This window comes from Etheostoma spectabile, unplaced genomic scaffold, assembly GCF_008692095.1.
Source record: "Etheostoma spectabile isolate EspeVRDwgs_2016 unplaced genomic scaffold, UIUC_Espe_1.0 scaffold00005503, whole genome shotgun sequence".
NCBI classification, from domain to species: domain Eukaryota; kingdom Metazoa; phylum Chordata; class Actinopteri; order Perciformes; family Percidae; genus Etheostoma; species Etheostoma spectabile.
The window spans coordinates 25,881-34,864 of record NW_022603267.1 but is presented as its reverse complement, the minus strand read 5'-3'; the positions used below and the strand labels follow the sequence as shown (position 1 = coordinate 34,864).

Sequence of the window (8,984 nt, the reverse complement as noted above, 5' to 3'; positions counted from 1 at the left end):
TGATAAGATAGCCCTCCTGTTCTCTCTCCTAGCTACCCCGCTGCAAAGCATAATGTATAATATGTCACACATACAACACACTCTTATTTAGTCTTTGGTTAATTCAGTATATACTTTAAGCCACTTTTACGTGGCCGTTCCTGAGTGCCCTGTTCATCACCACCTCAGTCATTGTATTATTTCCCACACTATACCATTCAAAGACTGAGACTGTGGTATATATTATGTGCCCGTATATGTTTAACGTGTTCATATGTTTCATACATTTTTACAATGTTTAAAATCTTCAGTTAACCTAGCCAGTCTCCATTTCCCCACAGTAATCTCTTAGCCTTCTTGTGCGCACATTTAAACATCTAAAACTACGGTGATTTACCTGCTTATTTGAACCTGTGGCCTTGTCCAGCAGAGCAGAGTGGCGCAGAAACATCCTCTGCTAATGCTGTGCTTTGTCTCCATATGAAGTCCACTCCCAGGCTGCTGAAAATTAACAATGAATCTGTTGTGAAATGTTTCCTCCTGTGAAAGGGTACAGTCTTATGTGTTTTATTTCATCCATTAAAATGGAAATTAGAGTGCTCATACCCGCTGTAACACCCTTTAAAACTGGAGCATTAATATTGTATAGATAAAGTACAATAAAAACTGTAAAATGTGTAGTTTGAAGTGGTTGTTGTGCTGTCTACAATAGCCTGAGTATAAAAAGGGAGAGCATACTGCTTAGTTTGTGTCACAGGAGGTCTTAGTAACACTACGCTCCAGAACCCTTCAAGTCAGATTACCACAGGAGGCTTGGTCTACCACTATGTTCCATAACCCTATCAGTCAGATTACACAAGAGGTCTTAGGCTGAATCTCATTTCTCTATCTACCCCTCCCTTTCCCTACGTCTTGAGCGTTACGTGAGTGCTGTCCCAATAATGTTTTGATTGAGGGGTAAGGGGTGTATGGCCCTAGGAACCATAGACAATGAATGAAGAAAATCAAGGGAGAACGCCATCTTATTTGAAACGAGGGGGGTAGCGATATACAATGTGCAACAGGCAACAATGGCTGCCGCATCGACCAGAGAGACGCATTTCTGGTATTTCGGCTTAAATAATTGATTTAAAAATTACGACAGTCTTGTTTTGTGGTCTATACAGTCCTGTCCAGACATACTTGCAACCATGTTCCTAACTGAAACTTTTTTTAAAAATCGCTAGCTTGCTATGCTAATGCCAATCGCTAACCACTAACGTTAACGTTGACTTTTGAACAAAATCTATTGGATATTTAAACTTTTTAGCAAATAAAACACTGAAAAGTGGTGCGTGCTAAAGTATTCGGCCCCCTTGCGTTATACTTTGTAGAGCCACTTTTGCTGCCATTACAGGCAAGTCGCTTGGGATGTCTCTATCAGTTTTGCACATCAAGAGACTGAAATCTTGCCATTCTCTTCCTTGAAAAACAGCTTGAGCTCAGTGAGGTTGGAGGAGAGCGTTTTGAACAGCAGTTTCATTCTTTCCACAGATTCTGGATTGGATAAGGTGGACTTTGACTTGGCCATTCTAACACCTGGATACGTTTATTGTGAACATTCCTTTGTAGATTTTGCTGTGTTTGGGATCATTGTCTTGTTGGAAGATACATCTCCGTCCCAGTTCAGGTCTTTTGCAGACTCCAACAGGTTTTCATCCAGAATGGTCCTGTATTTGCTCCATCCATCTTCCCCTCAATTTGAACCATCTTCCCTGTCCATGCTGAAGAAAAGCAGGCCCAAACCATGATGCTGCACCACCATGTTTGACAGTGGGATGGTGTGTTGGTGATGAGCTGTGTTGCTTTTACGCCAAACATATCGTTTTGCATTGTGGCCAAAAAGTTCGATTTGGTTTCATCTGACCAGAGCACCTTCTTCCACATGTTTGGTGTGTCTCCCAGGTGGCTTGTGACAAACTTTAGACGAGACTTTTTTATGGATATCTTTGAGAAATGGCTTTCTTCTTGCCACTCTTCCATGAAGGCCAGATTTGTGCAGTGTACGACTGATTGTTGTCCTATGGACAGACTCTCCCACCTCAGCTGTAGTTCTCTGCAGTTCATCCAGAGTGATCACGGGCCTCTTGGCTGCCTCTCTGATTAGTCTTCTCCTTGTCTGAGCTGAAAGTTTACAGGGACGGCCAGGTCTTGGTAGATTTGCAGTGGTCTGATACTCCTTCCATTCAAATGATCGCTTGCACAGTGCTCCTGGGATGTTTAAAGCTTGGGAATCTTTTGTATCAAATCCGGCTTTAAAACTTCTCCACAACAGTATTACGGACCTGCCTGGTGTGTTCCTTGGTCTTCATGATGCTCTCTGCGCTGTCAACAGAACCCTGAGACTATCACAGAGCAGGTGCATTTTACAGAGACTTGATCACACACAGGTGGATTCTATTTATCACCATCAGTCATTTAGGACAACATTGGATCATTCAGAGATCCTCGCTGAATTCTGGAGGGAGTTTGCTGCACTGAAAGTAATGGGCCGAATAATTTTGCACGCGCCACTTTTCAGTTTTTATTTGCTAAAAAGTTAAAATATCCAATAGATTTCGTTCCACTTCACAATTGTGTCCACCCTGTTGGTGATTCTTCACAAAAAATAAAATTTTTATATCTTTATGTTTGAAGCCGGAAATATGTCAAAAGGTGAAAAGTTCAAGGGGGCCAAATACTTTCACAAGGCACTGTATACATACATCAACTTTTTTTTGACTAATGCATATACGCATCACTTTCGTTTTGATAAATGCATATACACATCAACTTTCTTTTAGATTTTATCATCACTATTCATTATGACATCAACTTTCTTTAGATTAATGCATAAATACATCAACTTTCTTTTTAATAAATGCATATACACATCAACTTTCTTTTAGATAATGCATAAACACATCAACTTCTTTTTAATAAATGCATATACACATCAACTTTCTTTTAGATTTATAAATATTAGGGGTGATCCGAGTATCCGGCTGAACGAGTATCCGGTAGGATAAAGCACTTTTGCCGAGTACAAGTATTATCCGAGTAATATGAGTCAATATCCGTGCTCGGATTGAATAAAACTCCTCAACTGGCCGCGCAGCGTTCTGTGATAATCACAGCGCGCCCCCCCCCCCGCCTACAAACCCGCTCGGATCAATCACACACACAGAACATGGAGAAATGCGCTCCCTCTCCCCCCCCCTCTCTCTCTCTTTCTCTCTCTCGCTCTCTCTCTCTCTCTCCTGCTCCGTCAGTCAATTCGGTCTTCGGATCTGTCCGTTAACGTTTAGGGTTTCTTCAGCTTCAGGTTTGTTTTTAACTTCGGTTTCGATGAACCCCGCCTCCAATGGAGACTGGGACACGAAAGCAAGCGCTTGGACTGCCCGGCCATCCTGACTGATCCAACAGCTGATCAGTAGGACCTGTCTCCACTATACGGCCCAGTTTAATCTCCGTAAATTTTACGGAAATCCTGCAAACAGCTATGTTGACTGTTTATTTGTGTGGATTTTAAAATCTATCTGTCAACCCCATCTTGCCCGTACTGGATGGAATGATGTCAATTTGCGCTTTTTATCTGTTATACATAACAACCTGGATGCAACAAAGAACCCTTTTCTCCTGTTTTGTACACAACCCAAAGTTTTACAAAACAAAAGATAACTTTCACCGAATCCCTCAGTTAAATCACAGTCAGTAACCTTACATGTGTTGACAACACATGCACTGTGTCCAAACCTTTCTGTGTAAAAAAATATCAAACTCAGACATTAGTTCCAGATGAAACACTAGTTGTCAGAAGTGTGATTTGAACCCACGCCTCCAGTGGAGACTGCGACCTGAACGCAGCGCCTTGGACCGCTCGGCCATCCTGACTGATCCAACAAACGTTCAGTAGGACCTGTCTCAAAAATTATAATATAGTGAATGAAACATGTCATGATATAGTAGGTTCTCAGTCATCCATGTCATAGTTAACAAGGGAAGGTTTCTCAACTGTCAGCCCAAATATATGGAGACATGGAGACATGGAAGAAAGTCACCAGTGTGGCAATGTGCTTGACATTGGCAATAAATTGCACGGGATGTGAAGGGAATGTGCAATACAGACCAAATCCTATGGTGGGAATCAAGATCCAACAATGTTTCTGTCCACAATGTCCACCTGAATCCAGAAATGTCCCTGCCAGATGGGAAATAGACTAACAATTGGGTCAACATTGTGCAATTATCTTCAAATGTCCAACTGAATCCACAAATAAACCTGCCAGATGGGAAATAAACTGATAACTGTCTTCATGGTCTAAATGTGTCATATATTGCCGTACAATTCCCACAATGAGTCCAGATGTGTCCGTTTTGGTTCTTGATCCATGCTATTACCCAAAAGTGCACAACTAGGCCAAGGGACATTGGACTTGGTAAAAGGTCCTCCGCAGAAGTTTTGTCTCTTATCCAAGAGACTTCTTTAGTTGTTTTTTACACAGAAAGGGTTGGACACAGTGCCCACTCCCCCACCCATGTTGACAGTTGAAAGCTGTGGGGAAAGAGGGGTTCCAAAGTTAATAGACCATTCAACAAGCAATTCTGATGCACTATACTGGCCCATTCAGGATGAGCACTGTATACTTTGACTGCAGCAACACAAATTCGAATTTCAGTGATCCCTAATTTTTATGGTGATTACGAGACTGAATGCAAAGTGTGTATCCCCATGTAACTCAAAGCCTATCTTCCAGTCAATACTGTCAAATTTGGAGCTCCTTCCAATTACATTAACAACCAGGGGCCTGTTGCACGAAACTAGGATAAGGCATCAAGCCGGGATATTCAAGTTATCCTGGATGAATTTAGCTTGGACTCGGTTGCACGAAACCAGATTGAATTAAGCCCAGCCAAGTAACCATGGAGATTTATTCTTTGCGGCTAGCCTGGTCCAGAGCAGGCTAACAACCAGGCTAAGATTAATCCTGGAGTCTCATGTGTCAAATCAGCTGCAGCTCTGATCCGAAATAAACGTGTTTAACAGTTATTGCGTTGTCTTCTGCATGTGCTCTGCTTTATTTTTATTAACATGCATTAGCCTACTTGTCACTTTGTTTTCGCGAGTTTGATTTAAACCCTACAGCTGTTTAGATGTTAGGAATGGTTGCACTGGCACCCTGATGCGGAGTGGGACTTTTCCCGGTGGGACGGTACTATGTCGAGGCTGCCTGGCGTGCGGCCGCTGCCCGCTGCCCGGTGGCTGCTGCCCGCTGCCCGGTGGCTGCTGCCCGGTGCCTGGTGCTGGTGCCCGGTGGCCGGTGGCTATTGCCTGCCAGCAGACTTGCGAGTTGTGTCAGTGTCCACTCTCTCTGTAAAAGTAGAGATGAGCAGCGCAGCGTCCGTGGTCTCAGCTTCAGGTTTATACAGGACGCGCTCGGAGATTAAGTGTGACGATATTAATGTAGCGATATTCCAAGATGATATTAATGGCAGACTGGTCAGAGACCAATACATTCATGATTCATTTTGTTGCTTGTCCTTCTCTAATAAAGGACAGTTTGTGTTACTCCGTAATATGTAGGCCTAATGTTTTATTATAGCTTACATTGGTTTCATAACCTTCTCAATTAGTCTCACATCCCTGGACCAATGACGTGGCCTATATACGTACTGTATATAGTGTAGTTTACATTCATCACACCGGGAAACCCACAATGCTTCTTAATCTTTTTTTTTAATGCTGTGACTTGTCAGAAGAAGAAAAAAAAAACATACACATTGTTTTACATATATGCACACAGCATATATTGAAGTCACTTACTTCTTTTTCTAGTTTTTGGCCCATTCTGATTGTTCGGTATGAACATTAATTGTATAAAGATATTTAGTATTAGACACAGCTTATAGAGATTTGTGCATATGGTTGTAAAACATGTTCTCACGTTGTGAATAAGGGTTTGAAATTAAGCCTAGAGTCCCTAGGGTCCATTTCCCAAGGAACATTAATTCCCTCTGCTCACTTTTAAGGCAAAGGCTAAATTATAATCCATTTTATTTATATAGTGCTTACATGGTAAGCTATTAAAACACAGTGTAGCCTACAACTTTGTAAAAATGTGGAGTGACTATAGGCTAAGAAGATATTTTTACAACCATACACATTCAATCGGGTCCACTATGTTGGGCTTTTTCTCTCCGTTTGAGCCGTATTTCCCTTTTTGCATATTATATATTCTTCCCCTCCTCGTTACTTTCCATTAGAAGCTGCTGCTCATTGGGTGAAACATATGGCGCATGCGTCTTCTCAATTCTTCATCGGTAAATCTGTGATCGATCCCATGGTCTATTTGAGAAAGCCGTGAACGTGCACTCATCCCAGCTATCTACACCTGGATTGACATAGCTTCACCTGTTCATCCTGGCTCGGCAAACGTGCAACCGATTAAGCCGCGATGAGCAGATCACACTAAGTCAAGCTGCGCTTTTCACTTATCCTGTATATCTTTATTCGCTTTTGTGCAACAGGCCCCTGCATTGGCCGGGAATTTTGTCCTGTCTCCCGCGTGGCAGGTGAGAATTCTACAACTGAACCTCCAACATTTGACATGCTTTGAATTGCACCTCTGAAAAAAATCAGTCTGCATGGCCACATTATGTTTTCACAAGTGTCAGCAAAAAGGTAATTTTATCCATCTTCCATCAAACACGGATCACAGACTCTTGGGCGCCTAGTGCACCAACAATCAAAATGGAGCTAACATGCATGAATGAAATCTAGAAGTTAATATCACCAGAAATGAGCTGTTTGCCTTCACACAACATTCCCCTTTTGTGAAGGGGCTAATTCCGAATAGTAGTAAAGGAAAGCTGCATTAGCCGGGAATCGGACCCAGGTCTCCCACGTGGCAGGCAAGAATTCTACCACTGAACCACCAATGCTTGACGCGGTATACATTCCCCCACTGAAAAAAGTCAGTCTGCATGGCCACAGTACGGTTTCACAATTGTCAGCATAAAGGTAATTTAATCCATCTTCCATCAAACACGGATGACAGTCTCTTGGGCTGCCTATTGCACCAACAACCAAAACGGAGCTAACATGCATGACTGAAATCTAGAAGTTAACATCACCAGAAATTTGCTGTTTGCCTTCACACAAACATTCCCCTTAAGTGCAAGGGCTAATTCAGAATAGTACTAAAGGAAACTGCATTGGCCGGGAATCAGACCCAGGTCTCCCGCGTGGCAGGCGAGAATTCTACCACTGAATCACCAATGCTTGACGCACATTAAACTGCACCGCTGAAAAAAATCAGTCTGCATGGCAACATTATGTTTTCACAAGTGTCAGCAAAAAGGTAATTTTAGCCGTCTTCAAGCAACCCCGGATCCCAGTCTCTTGGGGTGCCTAGTGCACCAACAAACAAAATGGAGCTAACATGCATGACTGAAATCTAGTCGACCAGAAATAAGTTGTTTGCCTTCACACAAACATGCCCCTTTTGTGCAGGGGTTAATTCCAAATAGTAGTGAAGGAAAAGTTCATTGGCTGGGAATCGGACCCAGGTCACCCACGCGGCAGACAAGAATTCTACCACTGAACCACCAATGCTTGATTGGGTCAAAATTGCACCAGTGAAAACAATCAGTCCGCATGGCCACATTATGTTTTCACAAATGTCAGCAAAAAAAGCTAATTACGAAAAGAAGTAAAGGAAAACTGCATTGGCCAAGAACCGGACCCCTCAAGACTACGGGGTTGAGAGAGCACAAGACTCCAGGAAAGGGAAGAAGTTGAGTTAGTAACATGCATTAATGGGATGAGATTGCATGCAGATGGAGAGAAGGAGGAGAGAGGTGCTTAGTGCTCAAATCAAAATCAAAAAGAAGCAGAAACAGATAGTGGCAATAAAGTCAGATATTTTAATAAGTGGAAGAAAACAATATGATTATATTATTAGAGTCTACTTGAAGCTTTTTATATTTGTCTCTCTCTCTCACTCACACACACAGTGTACTACCACGTTGTTCTGCATCCATCTCCTCCCAGCCCTTGACATTTAGCAGCCCCACAACACACACAGACACACACATACACGCCACAAGGTCTACTTACTAATGCATATACACATCAACTTTCTTTTTGATTAACTTTATTTTGGATTAATGCATATACACATCAACTTTATTTTGAATTAATGAAAATACACATCATCTTTCTCTTAAGCTGCAGTTCTAGAATGTTAAGCTGCACTTCTAGAACAATAGGTTGAAGTTTTAGAATTTGAACATGCATTATCACCAGACTATAGTTTGATCTGAGGAACAGGAGGTCAGCACATGCCATGATCGTAGAATGCAGGCACATTTTAGTCTGGTAAATTACAGGGATTTTTACACTGGGATGGAACTGCTAATCTTCCGATTGACAGACGATCTTCCCCAATACAGCCACCTGATACGGTACAGAACTCAGGCATTCCCACTCTCTAAAACACCACCGCCCAACGTGGGGCTCGAACCCACGACCCTGAAAATAAGAGTCTCATGCTCTACCGACTGAGCTAGCCAGGCGCTTCTTAACCCTTTTGTTGTCCTTCGTGTCCTGGGGACCCGTGCAGTTTTACCCATAGTGTTGTCCTCCGAGTCCCCGGGACCCGTGGCGTTGTACTTTGGGTTCCAGGGAGCCGTAGCATTGTCCTTTGTGTCCCAAGGACCCTTGACGTGGTCCTTTGGGTCCCCGGGACCCATGACATTGTCCTTTGGGTCCATAGGACCCGTGGCATTGGCCTTGCGGATCCCAAGGACCCGTGGCATTGTCCTTCAGGACACGGGGACCCTTGACATTGTCCTTCGGGTCCCAGGGACCCGTGGTACACTCAATCGGTCGTATTAGTTCTGCTACCCTCCCATCGTCCTGCCTTTGAGTCCCTGAGATTCTGGCCAGTGGCTTGTAGTTGTAGTAAAAACAGGAAAGGCAAAGG

General features: G+C 43.0%; 1 non-coding gene across 1 annotated transcript; it reads right to left on the bottom strand.

Annotated features, from left to right (window-relative positions):
- Nucleotides 1-8,501: 8,501 nt before the first annotated feature.
- Nucleotides 8,502-8,574, bottom strand: trnak-cuu (transfer RNA lysine (anticodon CUU)). Its single transcript has one exon. It is a non-coding gene; the product is annotated as a tRNA-Lys (tRNA).
- Between the last annotated feature and the right edge of the window lie 410 nt (nt 8,575-8,984).